Genomic DNA, 22,737 nt, shown 5'->3' with positions numbered 1-22,737 from the left:
GTTAGAACACTTAGTGACGTACGACATGTTCCAGAATTGAAGAGAAATTTAATTTCGTTGAGTACTCTTGATTCAAAAGGATATAAATGCACAGCTGAAAGTGAAGTTTTAAAGATTTCCAAAGGTTCCCTTGTTGTGATGAAAGGGCAGAGAAAAACTACCAAGTTAAATGTTTTGCAGGGTTCTATTGTTACTAGTGATGTATCTGTTGCTTCCTCTTCCTTGTCAGATGATGATATTACTAAACTTAGTGACGTACGACATGTTCCAGAATTGAAGAGAAATTTAATTTCGTTGAGTACTCTTGATTCAAAAGGATATAAATGCACAGCTGAAAGTGAAGTTTTAAAGATTTCCAAAGGTTCCCTTGTTGTGATGAAAGGGCAGAGAAAAACTACCAAGTTAAATGTTTTGCAGGGTTCTATTGTTACTAGTGATGTATCTGTTGCTTCCTCTTCCTTGTCAGATGATGATATTAATAAACTTTGGCATATATGCCTAGGGCATATGAGTGAGAATGACATGGCAAAATTGAGCAAAAGAGGACTTCTTGATGGGCAAGGAATTCGCAAACTGAATTTCTGTGAGCACTGTATTTTTGGGAAGCAAAAGAAAGTTTGATTTACCAGAGGAATTCATAACACGAAGGGAACATTGGAGTATATTCATTTTGATCTATAGGGGCCATCCAGAGTGCCTCCGAGAGGTGGAGCTAATTATATGCTAACCTTTATTGATGATTTTTCCAAAAAAGTTTGGGCGTTCTTCTTAAAGCAGAAAAACGATGTGTTTTCAGCACTTAAGTCTTGAAAAATTATGATTGAAAAATAGACAGGAAAACAAATAAAATACCTCCGCATAGATATTGGCAGAGTTCTGTTTTGATGAGTTTTATAGATTATGCAAGTCAGAAAGGATCGTGAGACACTTGACAGTTTGCTATACTCCACAGCAAAATGGCGTTACAGAACAAATGAACAGAATGATCATGGATAAGGTTCGATGTATGTTGTCAAATGCCAACTTACCAAACTTGTTTTGGGCTGAAGCAGCCTCTACTGCATGTTTTTTGATCAAAAGATCTCCATCTGTGGCCATTGAGAAAAAGACTCCACAAGAGGTATGGTCTAGTAATCCTGCTAATTATTCTGATTTAAAGATCTTTGGGTGTCCTGCTATGCTCATATTGATAATGGAAAATTGGAATCGAGATTCATTAAATGTGTTTGCTTGGTTATAAAGCTGGTGTAAATGGGTATAAGTTATGGTGTCCTGAAAATAAAAAAGTTGTGATTAGCAGAGATGTTGTTTTTGGTGAAACTTTTATGCTACCTAACCTATCTCTTAAAGACTCTTCCAATAAAGAAAATCAAAAGCAGAAGGAGCATCAGATTAATACAGAGTCAACTTCTTAAGCTAGTACAAAAATTGAGAATAGAGTTGCTTCTTCACCACAATACTCTATTGCCAAAAACAGAACTAGAAGAGAAATTAAACCTCCAAAGAAGTATGTCGAGGCTGATCTAGTTGCTTATGCTTTCAATGTGGCTGAAGATATAGATGCAAACCGAGAGCCATCTAATTAGTCTGAGACAGTTAGTTGTGAAGACTCAGAAAATTGGATGTTTGCTATGCAAGAGGATATGGAATCACTCCACAAAAACAGAACATGGGATCTTGTGAAACTTCCTAAAGGTAAAAAGGCTGTTCGTTGTAAATGGGTGTTTAAAAAGAAAGAAGGGATTCCAGAAGTTGAAGAACCCAGACATAAAGCAAGGCTTGTAGCAAAGGGTTACAGTCAAATTCCAAAAGTGGACTTCATAGATGTGTTCTCCCTAGTGGTTAAGCATAGTTCGATTCGAGCTTTGCTTGGTATTGTGGCCATGTATGATTTGGAGCTTGAGCATTTAGATGTAAAAATTGCATTTTTGCATGGTGAACTTAAGGAAGATATTTATATGCAACAACCAGATTGTTTTATAGTCTCAGAAAAAGAGGGCTATGTTTACTTGTTGAAAATGTCCCTTTACGGTTTGAAACAGTCACCAAGATGGTGGTACAAGAGGTTTGATTCCTTTATGAATTCTCATGATTTCAAAAGAAGTAGTTTTGACAGTTGTGTTTACTTTAAGAAAACCAGTGATGGTTCTGTTGTGTATCTACTTCTTTATGTTGATGACATGTTGATAGCAGCAAAAGATAAATGAGAGATAAGAAAGGTTAAAGCCCAACTAAGTGAAGAATTTGAGATGAATGATTAGGACCAGCAAAGAAGATACTTGGTATGGAGATTCTCAGAAATAGAAAAGCAAGTAAATTGTACCTAAGTCAGAAGGGGTACATTGAGAAAGTTCTTTGCAGGTTCAATATGTAGAGCGCTAAGCCTGTTAGTACTTCTTTAGATGCTCATTTCAGTCTTTCATCAGCTTTGTCTCCACAATCAGATGATGAGATTGAGTACATGTCACATGTTCCATACTCTAGTGTAGTGGGATCTCTCATGTATGCTATGGTTTGTTCACGTCCAGATTTATCATATACAGTTAGTGCAGTTAGCAGATACATGGAAAATCCTGGTAAAGAACACTGAAAAGCAGTTCAGTGGATTTTAAGATACTTATGAGGTACTACTGATGTTTGCTTACAGTTTGGAAGAACTAGAGATAGATTCATTGGGTATGTTGATGTTGATTTTACTAGAGACCTTGATAGAAGAAGATCTCTTACAGGTTATGCCTTTACAATTAGAGGTTGTGCAATCAGTTGGAAAACCACTTTGCAAACTACATTCACTTTTTCTACCACTGAAGCTGAGTACATGGCGATTACTGAGGCTTGTAAAGAAGCTATTTGGTTGAAGGGACTCTTTAGTGAACTCAATGAAGACCTTCAAATCAGTGCAGTATTTTGTGACAGTCAGTGTGCAATCTTCCTTACAAAAGATCAAATGTTTTATGAGAGAACAAAACGCATTAATGTTCGGTATCATTTTGTTAGTGATATGATTGCTCGTGGTGATATTTTTGTGAGCAAAATTAGTACTCATGAAAATCCTGCAGATATGATGACTAAGTCACTTCCTATAACCAAGTTTGAGCATTGCTTAGACTTGGTTGGTGTTCATTGTTGAAGTTAAACCCTTAAGGGGTTTTATGGAAGAGGTGAAAAACTTGTTCGTTGAGAATTCGTGTCAAGGTGGAGATTGTTAGAATTGTGTGACCCAAATTCTAAGAGATTGCTTGCAAGTAAAGTTAAAAAAAATATATCTTCTTTCTAGAAGATTCAGTATTTATGAGTATAATATATTTAACATTTATTAGCATAATATATTTGACTTTGATTAGAATTAGGTTTTTTTCAACCTATAAATAGATGTAGTCGAAACTCCTTTTGTAATCATTTTCGAATTCGACATAGTGAATTTTCTTCTCCTCTGCCGATGGTTTTTTCCCGTAAGGATTTCCATGTAAAATCTATGTGTATTCTTTATTTTATTTTATTTTCACATATCCTATAAATCATACTATGGGTACTCGTGTTCATCCTAATGGTGTTTCTTCTAATTCCTCTAATGTAAATGTTTCTTCTGATTCTTCTACTGTAATGTGGCATCAACGTTTGGGTCATCCTGCCAAAGATGTTCTATTTCGAGTTCTTCAACTTTGTAACATTTCTAGTTCTATAAATAAGATGTTTGATTTTTGTGAAGCATGTAACGACCCGATAGTCACGGGTATTGGAAAGTGTACTTTCGGGTCTCCATTTTTTGTAGAACGAAATTGTAAATATCTATTAAAAATATTTACGAAGTTAGTTGTGTAGTTAATTAGGTTCTGGTTAGGTGAATTAGCTTGAATTAAGAGTAATTAGGTAAAAGGACTAAATTGCATAAAGGAAGAAAGTTGACTTATAGATTAGAGAAAGGAGAAAGGACTAAATAAGGGATTAAGCTATAAATTAACAAGTGTTTGGTGTTGGTAAAGACATGTGTAAAATATATATACATATATTTATTTATATTATATACTTACTTAATATTTCAACATATATAAATATTTTTATATTATATTATTATAATAATAATTAAAGAATAACTAAAACAAAATAAAAGAAACAAAAAGAATTAAAAGAAACAAAAGAGTTGAAACGAAACAGAGAAGAAATAGAGAGAAAGAAAAAGAAGGAGAAATTAGGGTTTTAAGGTTCAAAGCTCAATTGCTAATGTTGTGCCGGAAACCTCGGCTAAGAGAAGAAAAGATAAAGTCGACGAGGAGTAGCTCGAAAATTCTAGTTTGTATTTCTATAATTAGAATTTAAATATTAATTGAATTATTATTTTTATGTTTATGGTAAGTGAATGAGGTGAGTAATTAGCATTTTTGATATTGAATTAAATGTATGTGAATTTGTGAATAGTGATATTGAATATTGGATAATGATTGATTTGAAAAGTGAATTGAAACCCTATTAACTGTATCGAGCTGAGTCGGATATAAATGGCATGCCATAGGATTAGAAGAGTTCAGGGATTACTTCGGATTAATTCGATGAGGTACTGGGTACCAATTTACTTCAGTTTAACCGATAAGACAATGGGTGTCAACTTATTACTTCGAATTATCCGATGAGGCACTAGGTGCCAAACTGGTGTGTTTTGGTTTGATCTGTGTATCCGTCTGAGTCTGAGTTGTGTTAATAGGGGTAATTATAAAAAGTGATATTATGAAAGGTTTTTGAAAATACCGAGTGTGAAATAGAAATGATACATATGGATTGTGTGACATATTGTGAAATGCTAATTGAAATAGCAAATAAGGAGAATTGAACGTATTATGAATAAATTGGTCAATTTAATGACTATTGTTAATGTATGATTAAATTTGTATGTTATATTATTTTACTTAAAGTATTCAAATTATAGAAATACCACTGAGTTTATACTCAGCGTACGATTTTATTTTCCATGTGCATGTTAGGTACTTAAGTGTGATCGCCGATTCAGCTTCCAACAACGGTCTCGAACTCAAATGTGGTGATATTATTTCTTTTTGTGTCGGTGTGTACCTAGGGAGTCTAAATGTTAACTATTTTTTCAATTGATTGTAAATATGATTATAAGTTAATTTTGGGTTGGATATATATAAATATATGCTTATGTTTGAGGTCATAATATGACATGTTTAAATTGATGTTCAAATTGATATAATATAGGCAAATTAGGTTAAAATTTGCATGTTTACAAATTTGATTTGAATGAGGTGTTAGTGATATGTTTTGATAATAAAATTGTGGTTCCTATGAGGGTACATTGGTTAGGCACCTCGGATGTCTATTTTGACATGTTTTGAATTGGTTAAATAAATGGCCTTTGAGTTACTTAGTTTTCAAGATTGTAGGGAATGGTAAACTTCTTGTTTAAGGTTCATTTTGAGTCCAAACGGCTAGACACACGGGCGTGTGACTGGACCGTGTAAGACACACGGCTAATACATGGACGTGTGGTTTAGCCGTGTGTCCCCTACAATTTTAAAATTTTAAAATAGAATGCTCAGGTATTTTCACACGGACAGAGACATAGGCGTGTGTCTCAATCATCTCAGCCGTGTGTGATATACGGCTTAGCATACGGGCGTGTGACTTGGCCGTGTAACCCCTGCACCTTAATATTTCAAGTCAGTATGCTCACAAGCCTAGCACACAGGTGTGTGCTTAACCGTGTGACCCAAGTCAATAAGCACCTAAGTTTTGGACACGGCCGTGTGTCCCTATTTCTAATGCCTACACGGCCTAAGACACGGGCGTGTGTCTCCTGTTTTTTTCTAAAACTTTTGATGTTTTCAGAAAAAATTTCTTGTGTACCCGGTTTACTCCCGATTTGTTTCTAACACATATTTTTTTCTAAAATTTTTGATGTTATCCACTTTTGAGACCTTATAATGCCCACAAGTTGGACTTTCACTCAAAGATGTGTATTTTTCTAGGGTATTGTCCAAATCCGCATGGGTACAAATGCTTGGCTCTGGATGGAAAAATATTTTTTTCGCGCCATGTTCAATTTCAAGAGGATTTTTTCCCAAATGCTGTCTGGTGCTAATTTTGTTGGTCCCGTCTCCTCTATTGGTAATTTTGTTTCCGCTATACTTTTTTCTTTTGGATTATTTCCCTGCGGCTCTCATGTTGATAGGTCTATTGGTTCTTCACTGGCTCCATTGGGTTAGGGGTCTATGGTTCCTTCTGACATACGTTAGACATCTGCTGATATGCCTCACCGGTTTGTGCTATCGTCCCGATTTATGCTCCTGTTTCTAGTATACCAAAACTAGCTCCTGCTATACCCAATTTTGGAGTACCCGGTTAGTCACAACAACTTGAACCTTCATGTGATTCCAATCCACGTAATCCTAGTTCTCCTGCTTTACCGATAATTTTTGTTTCGAATGTTCATCCAATGATGACATGCTCGAAGGCGGGTATATTTAAACCCAAAGCCTATCATGTTCAAATTGATACATATGAACCTCAGGATATTCATGAGGCGATGAATGACAAAGAATGGCATACAGTTGTGCATGAAGAACTTAGTGCACTTATCTCTAATGGCACTTGGAGTTTGGTTTCTCTTCCGGATAATAGAACTACTATTGGTTTCAAGTGGATTTTTAAGACAAAGAAAAATGCTGATGGGCCGGTAGCCCATCGCAAAGTTCAGTTGGTGGTGAAAGGGTTTTCTCAAGTTACTGGTTTTGATTATAAAGAAATATTTGGCCTGATCATCAAGCAACCTACAATGCGTGTCTTGTTGTCTTTGGAACTAACCAACAATTGGCAGCTCAGACAAAGTGATTTAAATAATGCCTTCTTGAATGGAGATCTTGCTGAAGAATTATATATGGATCAACCTCTGGATTTTGAGCAGTGTGATGAACATGGTGTTCCACTGGTCTGTTGACTACATGAGTCAATCTAAATGCTCAAGCAAGCTCTACGAGATTGGTTTAAGAAGTTGACTTCGTTTCTTGTTGGGTCTCTTGGGTTTTGAGCTTCCAAGTATAATTCCTTATTATTCATTAAGGATTTGGAGCAAACTGGTCAACTTTATTTAGTAGTTTATGTAAACGATATCATTTTCATATGCATAGAGGTTCATCAAACATCTAATAGTCTAATTCTTAGTCTAAAGAAAAATATTCTAGATCTTTTGCGTAAACTCAAATTGAATTATGCCACACTGTTACCAACTTCGATGGTTATTACACCGCTTTTAATGGCTTATGATGGAGATTCGTTTCTTGACATCACTCTTTATCGAAAAACAATAGGTACTCTCCAACACATTTACTTAACACACTATGATATTTCCTATAGTGTTAATAAGGTCTGTCACTACATGCAATGTCCTATTGACGAGAATTGGAAGGTAGTAGAATGGATTGTCTGTTACCTCAAAGCTACCCTGCATCATGGGCTTGTATTTCGACTTTGTCCCTTATTACACATCACAACTTACTTTGGCTTTGATTGGGGAAGCAACACTGATGATCATCTCTCTATAGTTGGGTATACTGTGTGTCTTGGTAGCAACTTAGTTGCATGGAGTTCCAAGAAACAAAGTGTTGTGTCATGATCGTCTACAGAAGTTGAATTTTTAAGTGTTGCCAATACTATGTGTGAAATAGCTTGGCTGAAATCATTGTTGACTGAGATGGGAATTCAACTGGTTACTCAACCTTCGGTCATTTGGTAAGATAACACTTGTGCCGTTGCACACTCTAACAATCCAGTGCAACATACTCGTATGAAGCATGTGGAGTTAGACTTGTGTTTTTTGCATGAAAATGTGGTTGTTGGCGAAGTTGATACTTGTATGAAATAGCTTTGTGTTGCTTCTACTGATGAAATCTTTGCATGTCTATCTATTTTAGTAGAACGAGAGAACAAGGATCATATTAAGATTATAAGTCATGATCAGGTGGTTAGTAAAGGTGGTTAGTAAAACTAATTCAGTTAACACGTTGCTGTTGCAGTTATTCATCTTAATTTCCTATAAATAGTGAAGTCTTCTACGTAAAATATAGGTTTTTAGTTTTATGAAATATATATTAAAATACTTTTCTCTTCTTTCTCATCTTCTTCTGTTACTATTTAAAGCTTTCATCACACAAAATTATATGATATTAAGGATATAACAACAGTTCACCTTAATGTTTTCGGTCCTAGATTGTAGATTCTGACAGTGCATGGTTAGTAATTATTAGTAAAACTTAGTAATCATCGAGGGTATGCTCTTAAATCATTACTATACTAAAGCTTGATGTTAATGGATTCTTTTAAAACTTAGGTAAGGAATTTGTGATGCCATGAACTTATTTGCATTTTCTGATTGCTGCTATATACAGTGGCGAATTTGGTGGGGCTGGCAGTGGCCCCAGCCCCCCTAAAATTATAAAAAAGAATATTTATTATTTAGCTCTTTAATATTAGAAAACTTTGGCCCCCCTTAAATTGTTGTTTGGCCCCCCTTTCCAACTTTGAACATTAAAAAATTCTTTATTTTTTTTATTTTTTCCATATAATAAATTTTAACTTTTTAACTTTAAATATTTATATAATATATTATTGTAATCAACGTTAATATAACATTAAATGCAATATTGATATATTTCTAGCTTTCTTTTTTTAGATGATAGTTGTTCACTTTTTAATATTACATTAAATGTGAATTTAGGTTAAAATTCAATTTGTTAACTAGTGAAAAAGAAGTCTCTTTTCCTATTGCTATTAACAACTATTGTCATCAATATTTGTCCTTCAAACGCGGCATCGAGTTCATCTTCTAAAGTTTTTCTTTTCATCTTTTTGCAATTTTACAATTGTTTTTATTGTGTTCTAAAGTTTAAAGTTTAATTTTATTTTATAGTTATTAATTTTTTTATCTTTTAAGATATTGTAGTTATGAAGTTGAAAATAATTGATTCATTTTTTAAAAAGAAAAGTACAGAGACAACACAATCACCTTCAGAAGTGTCACAAATTGAGGTACCACATTCATCATTTGTTCCTTTAAACTTTGATACTCGTCTTTCTAAAATTCTTAGAGTTGAAGATGAAGCACTTGATTTTTCTAACTTAGAACGTGAACCTGGGTTACGTAAGCAAATATATGAATATCTGGTTAATATGCGTGATGAAATTTGAAGAGTTTATATTAAGGCTAGACCATATCAACCTATTCTTTCAGAATATCCTGCTTCCATTTCAAAAAAACGTCATCGTTATTTTCAACCATCATGGTTTATACAATTTTCCTGGTTAGAATATACCTTCTAAAGATGAAGTATTTTGTTTGTCTTGTTTTCTTTTTGTAGCAATTCAAGTAGTCATTTTTGATCAACTGCATTTACTCATAATGGCTTTAGTAATTGAAAAATGGTAGACAACGGATGCAATTGTGTTTTTTTGACACATATGGGAAAAGATCTGAATTCGCCGCATAGCAATGCACAATGAGCTTATGTAGATTTAATGAATCAAGCTCAACATATTGAAGCATCACTTGATAGACAAACAACACAACATATTGTAGTTAATCGTCTACGTCTGAAAACTAGTATAGAAGTTGTTTGATGGTTGTCATTTCAAGGGTGTGCTTTTAGATGTCATGATGAAAGCTCGGGATCAACAAATCATGGGAACTTTCTCAAATTGTTATCACTATTAGCATCGTATGATGAGAAAGTGAAGATGTTTTGAAAAGTGCTCCACAAAATGCTAGTTATACTTCTTCAACAATACAAAAAGAGATATTGCAAATTTATGCCAGTAGAGTTCGTAATGTAATTTGTGAAGAAATTGGTGACAGAAATTTCAACATTATTGTGGATGAAGCGAGAGATGAGTCAAAAAAGAGCAAATGGAAATTATTTTGAGATTTGCTAATAAATAAGGACAGGTAAAAGAACGATTTTTTGATATAGTCCATGTTAAAGATACTGCATCATTAACTTCGAAGAATGTGATTTTTAATGTTCTCTTGCAACATAGTTTTGACATATAAAATATCCGAGGTCAAGGCTATGATGGAGCAAGCAATATGCTTGGGGAATTTAACGGCTTGAAAGCTTTGATTTTGAACGATTGTTGATATGCTTATTATGTTCATTGTTTTGCTCATTGTCTTCAGTTAGCATTGGTTGCAGCAGCTAGAGAAGTGGTTGAAGTGCATCAATTCTTTAAAGACTTGTTTGATATTGTTAATATTGCTTTGGCTTCTTCCAAACGACACAATAAATTACAAAAAACCCAAGCAACTGAAATAACTCGTTTGGTATCCATAAATGATTTAGTAACTGGGACAAGAATGAATCGATTGGTACCCATTTAAATTTAGTTACTAGTTTACTGAAGATGTACAGTGTTACTAGCACAGTTCTTAAAAATCTAAAAAATACCACTTCTAACTATTATCAGCGAGGAGATGTTCATAACGCATATAATAGATTGAGATCTTTTGAGTTTATTTTTATTTTGCATATGATGAAGGAAGTTTTAGGGATTACTGATAACCTTTGTCAAGCTTTGCAACGTCGTTATCAAGATATATTAAATGCAACGAGTTTAATTTTGACAACGGAAGATTTAATTCAAAATTTGAGAGATGATGGATGGAACGAATTGTTGAAAAATGTGATATCTTTTTGTGAAACTTGGAGTTGGATTTTCCAAATATAAATGCTCAATACATTGTGGGTCGTAATCACAATAAGAAGGAAGATGTTACAATGGAGCATCATTATAGAGTGGATATATTTTTTGCTACAATAGATACTTAGTTGCAAGAAGTGAAGAGCAGGTTTAACAAAAATGTTCTCGAGCTTCTCACTCTTACTATAGCTTTAGATCCCAAGGAGTTTTTCAAGTTATTTGATATTGATAAAATTTGCATTCTTGTAAAAAAGTTCTATCCAAAAGATTTTTCTCAACAGAGAAAGAACGTCTCCTATATGAGTTGAAGCATCATGAACTTGATGTATGTAGGCATCCTGATTTGAGGAAACTATCAACACTTTTTGAACTTTGCAGAACCTTAGTTGAGAGTGGAAACTCAGTCATGTACCCACTCATTGACAGATTGATTCATCTTATATTGACTCTTCCAGTTTCAACGGCATCCTCAGAACGTGCTTTTTCTGCTATGAAGATTGTGAAGACTCGACTTCGTAGCAAAATGGAAGATGATTTTTTAAGAAGTTCTTTGGTTGTATACATTGAGAAAGAAATTGCTGAAAAATTTCATATAAACGAAATAATTGATAATTTTAGCGAGGTCAAGGATTGAAGAGTGCAATTCAAAAAAAATTTAAGATTTCTTTCTAGTTTATTTTTATTTATTAAATTATATTTCTTTAATTAATTTTTATTTTTAAATTTATTATTTTTCATTATCTCATCCCTCTCTTGAAATTTCCTGACTTCGCCCTAGTTATATGTGAAGATTTATTGAACAGTGCATACATTTTCCCATATAATACATAAGTCCATATAATACATAAGTGGGGTGAGAGAGAAAGAAAAATGACACCCATATATTACATAGATTTGCAACCTAGAGTAAAAATCATACCAATGACAAGTTCAATCATCCGCAGCTTGCAAATGTGTTGACAGTACCTAAGCACATTGTTAATAAGAAAAAGAAACGATCAAGAATAATTGGTGTAACTAAAGAAATAAAAATGAAATGCTAAAATCCTTGAAGCTCCAAACACCCAAAAAGGCTGTCTTCTTTTCAGCATGTAACCTCGTGGCTCAAATAGAGATCCCATGCACTTCTCATTCATCATCCTACCTAAAAATTTCGTGGTTGCATTTAGAGATGGATGTTGGATTAAATAGAGTAAAAAAAATTGAGTTGATAAAATCTATTTTATTATTTTAATTTAATTTAATTATTTAATTAAGTGAAAATTTTCAATTTAAATTTTAAATAATTAAACATATTAAATTAAAATATTGTTACAATATTACTAATTCTATGTTAGAATACATAAATTTAAAATCTTGAAAACTCTTTAAAAGCAAAATAAGAGAAAAACTAAGATAATTTAGTATGATAAACTTGAATCAGTAATTTACTTGTTCATGTCTTCAAAAATATCATTTTGGAATTTTTTAATAATTTTTTTTCAACTTTTTTTTATATAATGTTTATAACTACCGGTAACCCCTCCTAAATCCTTAAATAAGAAAATAAAGCACAATTGAGTGGGCTCGAAACCACATTTTCTTGCACTAGCAATGTCGATGTCAACCAAGTTAAGATTTAATTGACATTATTTTAACTTTTTTTATAAATATTCCTTAGAATTTTTTAAATAAATTTTAGAAATTTTTTGAAAATTTTTATGAAAATTTTGAATATTTTGAGAATGATTTTGATTTCTTTTGAAATTTTTGTTGAGACGGACCAATTTGTACATTTTCAAAATTGACAAGAATCAAGAGAGTATTTACACAAATTTATTATTCGGGTTATTTGAATTGTAAAATTGAACTTGACTCAAATTCGAAAAACCAAATTATTACTAGAGTTGAATAAAAAAAATCAAATAACTTAAATAATTCAATTTGATTAACTCGTAAGTCAAAATTTTTTCAAAATTTTTAAATCAAATCAAATTTTTACCTCCCTAATTACATTTTAAGTTAAAAGAGACAAAATCGAAACTTGAGGCTTACAAAAACTTTTGAAGAGGAAGGAAAGAGCCCTAGATAACAAAGTCAAAACTTAAGCTCTTCAATGTTCAGTAAACGTTAAAATAATTAGTGTATATATGTGTTACATTATATATATTTATTATAATTACATTTAAGGTATTATATTTTATAACAAAATTTGATACTGAATAATTCGTGGTTGATTTATTTATTTCATATCATGATCACTGATAAAAATCATCACTCTATTCTATCAAACAGCTATTTGTTTTTGTACAGATTTATTTATTTACAAAAACTATGTGTTTGTTTCGGATGTAATTATCAATGGCCGCTTTGTATCATAAGCGGCAGCTTTGGATCATAGTGATTGAATTTTAACTTCGATTTTAGTAAGTTTTAAACAAAAATCCGGATTGCCCTTTCTACGGTATAAAAGAACCTCAAGTTATGAACCATCCGATTATATAACATTCGTTAGCTTTACCAATGGCTACTAAGGGGGGAATTCTATAGTCTATTCTGTTTTGCTTGGCCTGCTTTCTTGCAGCTGCAGTATCGGTGGCTTCTCAGGCCTTACCAAGTTGCTCAAATATGTGTGGAAATATGAGCATTTGATGCGTCATGAAACTAATTAAAATTTTGATTAAGACAAGTGAACCTATCAATTAATAGTATAGATACAGTGAGTAAATATATCGTTCCCACGAAGATTAAAGTACTAATAGTTACTGTCTTTCTATTATTTTACCGATAAATTTGAGTGATTGATTAAGAACTAAAATCATCTAAATTAATTAACTAATGAACATGACAAATAACACAATAGAAGAATAACCAATTAACAATCAAGAAGCAAACAATACCCAAGAAATGATTCACCTACACTTCTTCTATCACTATCAATATAAATTACGCAATTTCTTTACTTAGTATCTTGATCTGTAGAAATCACTAAATTATGCTAATATCTCTATCGAGAATAAGAGCAACTTACTCTAGGTTGATTAATTGAAATTTCTTATTAATTAAAACCTCTATTGTCGCATTAACTCGATCTATGGATTCCCCTATTAAATTGATTTTAATTTGATAGATTTATGTCGCTCTCTTTCTAGGATTGCATGCAACTCCACTCAATTATGCAAGATCTACTCTTAAATAGGGTCTATTCCTCCTCTAATTTAAGCACATCAAACATGAATCAACAATCTAAAAATATCAAACCAAGAATTAAGCATACATAATTGAGAACAAGATCTAAGTATTTATTACGTAAAATAAAAATCAAAAGATAGAATTCATCATAGGGTTCATCCCCCCTAGATATTTAGAAAATTAATTCATGCTTGAAAAGGAAAATAACCAAAATACAATATAATCACAAGAAACAAAGAAACTCATGATAATCTCCAAAGAAATCAAATGCGAATCTTCAATTTTGACGGAAATCTCCTTCAGAATCGGCTTCAATGGTGTTTTTCGAGTTGTTTTCTTGAAGATTCTATGACATCTCACTACTATCTTCTTATTTTTATCATATATACGTCTTAGAATGTCCGAACACCTAAAAAAAATGCAATTTGCCGTAGTTTAGGGTGCAAAGTGTCTAGGCCACGTAGAAGAGGTCAGCCTGTGTGGCTCTTCTAACTTGCTCCGATTTTTTAGTTTTCACTCCTTTTGCTCCCAAATGCTCTCCTAAGTATAAAAACATGAATTTAAAGGATTAGAAGCATAAAATTCACCATTAACATCGAATAATCACCCAAAATCACATTAAAAATGAGAGTAAAACATGTTTCTTTTAGTACTTATCAGCATTCTATATCCTTTCATGCATGACTCCAAATTGTTACTTGAATGAGAAATTTTCAATCTATTGCAACCAGTCTTTCGACTCCCTCGACCACAATTAATACAAAGTAACATCGTAGTCTTCAACATAATAGACGATCAGGTCAAAATCTTGAATTATATAGCGAAAGATTGTTTCAATGCTTCCGACAAAAATGTGGACTAGAGAGGTTCTGCGTTGAAGGCGTCCATGTCCATTATCTAAAATATTAATTAAAATTTTGTAATATAAAATAAATAATTAAAAATATTTAAGGGTTATATATAAAATTAGTACTCGAATTTGTTCATTTCTCCCAGATTGGTACTTATGTTTTTTTTTTAGTTTGGTACCCGAACTTTTTTCTGTCCACTATATTGGTACCCGAACCTAACATTGTTACTTTTTTATTGATGTGTCAGCATTGACTATTCGCGCACCACCACGTGATTCCACTTTGGCCATCACGTGTCGTTCTTTTTAAAAATGACTTCTAAACATTTCATGTTCCATTTTTTTCTCCATCTTTTGTTTCTCATCATTTCCATCTCACGCTCGCTTCATCACCACCCATCCATCCCCAACAAGTCTCGTTTCTAATGGGGTTTCCACTGTAAAAAAGCTACCTTATCTCCTTCTTAAACTGTTAGTTTTGGTTGAGGAGTCATGCAAGCAGTCGTATGAGTTCTTACCTTGCACCATTTTATTGATAATCTCATCAACAAGAAGAAGAATCTACTAAAAAGAAGAATAAGAAGAAATAATAGAGAGCAAAGGAGAATTTTTTTTTGAGAGATAAAAAAAACCCCAACAATATTCCTTTAAAAATGACTTCCAAACATTTCCTATTCCTTTTTTTCTTCATCTTTTGTTTGTTATTGTTTCCATCTCATGCTCGCTTCATCACCGCCCATCCATCCCCAACAGGTCTCGTTTTTTATAGGGTTTCCATGGTAAAAAAATCCACCATACCTCCTCCTTAAATCGTCGATTTCGACTGAGGAGTCATGTGAACAGTCGTATAAGTTCTTACCCTGCAATATTTCATTAGTAATCTCATCAACAAGAAGAATATGCTAAAAGAAGAATAAGAAGAAATAAAGGAGAGAAGAGATGAGATTAGATAAGATGAGTTTGAGAAGTGGAAAAATTTAGGTACCAATTTTTATATTTAACCCAAATTTTAATTTTCGTCAAACTTGACATTTACGATATATATGAATGAAATATGAAATATGTTAGTTAGATCGTTAAAATATTAATCGCACTTGAAGGGTGTAAAATTAACTAGTGTAAATAAATACTTACCCAAATTAATTAAAATATAGAAAAAATAATATCAAGTAAAAATTAATATATTTATATATATGAAACTTTTTTTAAATGATTGCGATTGTAAAAAGAAAAAATTGCATGGACTTTTACTTCAATTTGTTATAAAATAAAAAGACAGGGAGTAAAGAACAAAGAGAATGAGAGAACATATTTTATTGATCAGAGACAGCATATTTTATTGATCAACCGGAATATTTACAAAGCTTCTCCAAAGTCTTTATTCATAGGCATAAGAAGTATAAATGAAGTAGAGATCTACTTCTAATTACTATTAGAATTTAAAGTACATCAAAACTTATCTTGATCTTGATGAACATCTACTTAATAAGATATTCATAACACTCCACCTTAGATGTCAATTTGTCGATAATGTGACTCATTAAAACTTTTATTAGGAAAATCTATGTGGGATAAAAACCTAATAAATGAAAAAGAGTATACAATCTTCTATTACAAGCTGCCTTGTTAAAAACCTTTACCAGGAAAACCCAATGGGACAAAACCTTAGTTAAGGAAAAAAGAGTACAACACGTATTTACTCCCTATCATGAAAACATCACATAGTATCTCATATTCTACGTATTCAATCTTGAATACTAACTTTTCAAATGAGCATTTATATCATCGTTCTTTTGAAAGTCATAAGTGAGGAAAAATTTTGGAGAATATATTTTGATCTCTTCAGAAGTTTCAACAATAATCATACCAAACTTTAATAATGATTCTTGTATAAAAATATAAATAGATATTTTGAATTATTTCATAATCCTCCTTCAACTAGTATTCACTCAGTCAAATTTACCACATATATTCAAATTATTTTAATTCATATAAGTGAACAATTTTTCGAGAATTTCAATATGATTTTAGAATTCTAAACCCTTCAAGGATTTTAGTATAAAATTTACTATATAGTGATTCATAAAAGGTTATAAAAACAACCATTAGACGCAAGTTAAATCTTTTATGAACTGTAACGCCCTGATTAATTTATTTATGTTTCTGTAAAATTTGACACAAGTGTGTATCTGCTTTAGTGGCTAAGTGTTCTGGGCGTGTGTGAGAGGTCTTGGGTTCAAGTCCCACTTCTGCCAAATTTTGTTATTTTTGACCCAAGCCTTTACCTTTGTGGAGTGGGCTTATATTAAATCTTCTGTTAGTCTATATTAGAATGAGCCTACTGGTTTGAGTGGTAAGGAATTCAATATGTTGGAGGTCCTAAGTTCAAATCTCTGTGCGAGTCTGGATGTTATTTTTGGCTCGATTATGGGGAAGTATTTCGGTGGAGTTGGGATTCTGAGGTGGTTGTAGGTTAGTGGAATAGTGGGAGAAAAAAGGGATGTATAGCACATCTTCTTTTTTCTTATTTTTTTGTTTTATTATTTTTCTTTCTCAAATTTTGGTTTCCCTTCCAATTTTTGACGTCCTTTTTGCTTCTTCCCTTTTTCTTCTATTCTGTTGTTTTCTCTTTGATTGACACCCTCTGTTCATGCTCTCAACTTGCAATGTTTCAGTCTACAGTATTCTTGCGTGTTGGTAAATGGTGATAGTACTTTTGCTCGAGTAGGGGATTATTCTTTAACTCATTTAAAGTGATGTTGTTGCTTCTGGTTGTTTTGAAATTTTTGTTTTGGCAATAGAGAATTGAGAAGAACAGGGCTCTGCTCTTACGAAATCATAGTCGATAACGTTCGGAGTGTTGGGGTAACTGTTGATCATGTGAATTGAATTGTTGTCAGTTTCATAGTCAAGATTCAATCGTGTTCTAAGTCTAATTCTGAGTGCTGGTATGTTGATTTTAGGTTCTGGTGAGTTTGTGTTGGCAGCAGCATCAAAACCGAACCAGGTGTGTACCTGAAACACTAAAAATTGAGTTTCGGCAAAAGTAAAAAATGGCCACTGTCGATGCCTGTAAACGGAAAAATATATAGGAGTTTTCCTATGTAATTTATCACCTTTTTACTTAAATTTGTTGTTAAAACTAAGTAATAAATTAATGAAATATGTGAAAATATGAAATTAGGACATAGAAATTATTAAAATGTGATTTTATGTTTTATTATATAGTTTTCATGCAATAAATGACTTATTTTATATTAATTTGAACATATTATATTTTTTAAGTCATAAAGTGGGCCATGCATGTTAAATTAAATAATAAAATATAAAATTATATTAAATAATCATTTTAAAATATTTCATTAATAATTTGGGTTTTTAATTAATTAATTAAATTGAATAAATTTTACTCTTTGGTCCTCTAACTTGTTGATTTATTCTGGGCAGGTATGATAGCTTAGCTGGATTACAAAACTGTCCAAATTGGGGACCAAGTCAACCCAAAACTCAGCTGCACATGGTGTCCATAAACCATTTTTTGGTTTAATTGCACAAGGTCCTTGAAGAGTTGAAGAAATTAGATATTTATCTGAAGATTTGCACTTGACCGAGTCTCAGTCCTAAGTTGCTGTGGCACTCAAATTGACCAAAAATCCAGCAAAAATCACCTCAACTTCCTCCATTTACGGACGGCCACCAATGGAAGACGCTTCAAAAGATGAAAACTCCTATTTTTAGTAAACTACCCCCCTCTCCTCACATATAAATAAGACCTCATTCTCACATTTCTAATCATCCATCATCACTCATCTTTCATTCCTCATTCATTCTCTTAGCATTCTTCTTTTCTCCCCACACCTATCATCATCTTTTCATAAATATTTTAGCATTTGAGCCTCTTAAAGAACCCTTGGTCGGCCACCTTGGAAACCCATCAACGAAGGAGCCTCGTCAGTTAGAGTCTTGGGTGACAGCCACTCTGAATTGGGTTTAATCTTTCTTTTTTTTAATTTAATTTAAAGATGTTTGCTATGTGTTCTTTGTTCTTGTTTACAACAATGTTAGCTTAATTTTATTCAAGATAGGATGATTGCTTTGATTAAATAATATTTATTAGATTCATGCTTATAATGTTTGTGCCTCAATCGATTATGTTTTCAATTAAAATCAAGTCTGTATTTCGTTCATACGTGATTAAAATGCACTTGAATTAGCTGAACAATCCTAACCAAACGACGGCTAGTGGACGTATAATTGAAATGTGCATGCTCAATATAGATCCTAACCCAATTAAATTGCAGGTTACATAACAACCCTAACCAAGCTCTGTTATCTGCATAGTTTTTAGATTTGTGAGATTAAACTGTTTCAAACCTAACACGTCCCTGTTACCTCGCACAAATACTAAGAAACCCTTACTAAATAAGGATTAGTAAAATGCGTATTTACTAAGTAAAGGATTTTGAAAGGATCTAACGTTGTTTCCAAACTCATGAAAGATTGAGTTGCCATAGAATATTTTTCCGAATATTATTAAGCATGTTTATAATAAATTGAGTTTAATTAAAGTAATTGTCCTAGTATATTTATGTTATAATTATTTCAAATTGTGTTTAAATTTTGCTAAAATCTATCTCATTCATATAGTTATCATACTTAGGATAAATTGCATTAGGGATCATTGCATTTAGTTTCATATACTTAAATTTTCATCACTTCTCAATTATATTGTTTTTTTATCAAATTGTTAATATAATTTTACAAATTAAGTGACTTAGCACAAATACAATCCCTATCTCGATACTTACTTATTACTTGATAACGACTGTGTACACTTGTACAAACCTATGCGTTACAAGTTTTTGGCGCCGTTGCTGGGGATTGTCAACTATTGCCATATTCATTTCTTTCGTGAAATTATTTATTTTCAATTTGATTTATTTCTAACATTACTAACTTATTCTATTTAAATTTTTGATTTTCTTTTCAGGTGTTTATGAGCATAGATCGGATTATTGATTTACTCCCTGTAGACTTTGAAATTGAGTTAACTTTTAGACAAAGAAGATGTGAACGAACAACTCAAAGACAAGTCGAGATGGACCTTGGAAATCAGAAATGCATCAAACAATATGCTTGCCACTTTTCAGTGAGTTAAACCCAAGAATTAGAAGGCCAGATATTGAGGCAACCCAATTTGAATTAAAACCAGTGATTTTTCAAATGCTCCAAATGGTGGGCCAATTCAGTGGTATGCCCACAGAAGATCCACATCTCCACCTCCGATTGTTTATGGAGGTGAGTGATTCATTCAATATAGCCGGTGTGACTGAAGATTCAATAAAGTTGAAGTTGTTTCAGTACTCGTTGCAAGATCAAGCACAAGCATGGCTCAATTCACTGCCACCAAGTTCCATATCTACATGGCAAGAATTAGCAGAGAGATTTTTGGTTAAGTATTTCCCGCCTAGCAAAAACACTAATTTGAGGAACGAGATAACAACTTTCCAACAATTGGATAATGAGTCTTTGTGTGAGGCTTGGGAGCGATTCAAGGAGTTACTTCGTAAGAGTCCTCATCATGGGATTCCTCATTGTATCCAGTTGGAGACATTCTATAATGGTCTCAATGCACATACAAGATTGATGGTAGATGCTTCTTCGTTATCAGCTCAGGTATCGTCTATTTCCTCTATGTTAAAACAGTTTACCGCTAATAGTGCTAATAATTTTGCAGCACAACCACTAAGTCAGTTCGAAGTAGTTTCTTGTGTGTACTGTGGGGAAGGTCATTCCTTTGAGAATTGTCCATCAAATCTCGAGTCAGTGTACTATGTGGGGAACCAATATCAAAATAGGAGTGGACAAGGACCCCAGTCCAACTTCTACAATCCTTCATGGCGTAATCATCCTAACTTTGCTTGGAGCAACCAAGGAAATTGATCGAACCGCAACTTATTGCAGCATAGACCTAACCAATCTCAAGAGTTTAATCAGCAAGCTCTAAAGCCACCTCAAGCTGAGGCATCTAACAGTTTGGAGAACTTGTTGAAAGCGTACATGGCAAAGAATGATGCTTTGATCTAAAGCCAAGCAGCAACACTAAAAAATTTGGAAAACCAAATGGGTCAGTTAGCTACAGAGCTTCATAATAGACCGCAAGGAACCTTGCCGAGCAATACTGAGAATCTAAGAAATTTGGGTAAAGAACATATCAAGGCAGTGGCGTTGCAAAGTGGAAAAATTTTGGAACCCCGATTTATTGATGTTGAAGATAAGCCCATTGAGGAGAATCAACCAGCTATTGAAATACCTACACCAAAGGAATCAAAATCTGCAAAGACTAACAAGGTAAATCCTAACTTAGTGAATTCAGATACTTTAACATCTTCATTGGATGCAGATTTACCTACTCAAAAGTTGTCTAGTTCAACAGAAAGTTCCATCACCTCCATATCCGCAAAGATTGTAGTAGCACAAGAAGAAACATGAGGTGTAATTTAAGAAGTTTTAGGATGTTCTGAAGCAGTTACACATCAATATTCTATTGGTGGAGGCTTTAGAGCAAATGCCAAATTATGTGAAGTTTATGAAGGATATACTGTCCAAGAAGAAATGACTGAGTGAGTATGAGACTGTTGCCTTGACAAAGGAGTGCAGTGCATTCCTGCAGAACAAACTACCACCGAAATTGAAAGACCTAGGAAGCTTTACTATACCTTGTAACATTGGTGAATCTTACTGTGGTAAAGCTTTGTGTGACTTAGGAGGGAGTACCAATTTGATGCCTAAGTCTATTTTCAAGATGTTAGGGATAGGTGAAGTAAGACCTACAACTGTGATGCTTCAGCTAGCGGATCGATCTTTAGCATATCCCGAAGGAAAGATCGAGGATGTTTTGGTAAGAGTTGATAAATTTATTTTTCCTACTAATTTCATTGTCATAGATTTTGAAGCAGATAAATGAGTGCCGATCATTCTAGAGAGACCTTTCTTAGTCAAGGGAAAAACGTCAATTGATGTGCAGAAATGTGAACTCACCATGCGAGTTCAAGACTATCAGATAACCTTTAACATTCTTAAAGCAATGAAATATCATGATTCGGCAGAAGAGTGTTCAGTTATGGAAGAGATAGAAACTTTGATTTATATGGAAAGCAATTTTGAAGAAGATCCGTTGGAGAAAGCTTTAGATCTTGACCCCTTGGAGGATGAAAAAGGTGAAGAAAACATGGCTTTGATGGAAGCCAATTTGAGAAATTTTATTCAATCCACATGGTTTGAACTGTTGGAGTTAGAAGTTAGAGAATTTGTGCAACCCAAGTTGTCAATCGAAGAACCACCTAAACTTGAACGAAAGGTACTTCCTTTCCATTTGAAATACATTTATTTAGGTGACTGTTCTATTTTGCCTGTGATTATTTCAGCAGAACTAACGAAAGATCAAGAGGAGCAATTAATTGATGTTCTAAAGAAATTTAAGAAAGCAATTGGTTGGACCATAGCTGATATTCGAGGTATAAGCCCTTCTTTTTGCATGCATAAAATTATTTTAGAAGAAGGTGAAAGAGCTCGAATTGATGGGCAAAGGATCAATCCTATTATGAAAGAAGTCGTTAAAAAGGAAGAGATCAAATGGTTAGATGCATGAATCATCTATCCTATTTCAGATAGTTCGTGGGTAAGTCCGGTACAGTGTGTGCCGAAGAAAGATGGAATCATGATTGTTGAAAATGAGCGTAATGAGTTAATTCCAACGAGAACTGTTACTGGTTGGAGAATCTGTATTGATTACAGAAAATTGAATAAAGCCACTTGGAAGGACCATTTTCTGTTACCTTTTATGGATCAGATGTTAGATCGACTACTAGGTAATGGATTCTATTATTTTTTAGATGGCTATTCGGGATGTAACCAAATAGTGGTAGCCCCAGAGAACCAATATAAAACAACCTTTACTTGTTCATATAGTACGTTTGCTTTTAGGTGAATGCCTTTTGGTTTATGCAATGCAC

General features: G+C 33.0%; 1 non-coding gene across 1 annotated transcript; it reads right to left on the bottom strand.

Moving 5' to 3' along the window:
* Positions 1–20,203: 20,203 nt before the first annotated feature.
* On the bottom strand, positions 20,204–20,310 carry LOC121216901 (small nucleolar RNA R71). The gene has a single exon (XR_005913107.1). It is a non-coding gene; the product is annotated as a small nucleolar RNA R71 (small nucleolar RNA).
* Positions 20,311–22,737: the final 2,427 nt, after the last annotated feature.

This window comes from Gossypium hirsutum, chromosome A02 (assembly GCF_007990345.1).
Source record: "Gossypium hirsutum isolate 1008001.06 chromosome A02, Gossypium_hirsutum_v2.1, whole genome shotgun sequence".
Taxonomy (NCBI): Eukaryota; Viridiplantae; Streptophyta; class Magnoliopsida; order Malvales; family Malvaceae; genus Gossypium; species Gossypium hirsutum.
This window is presented reverse-complemented; position numbering and strand designations above follow the sequence as displayed.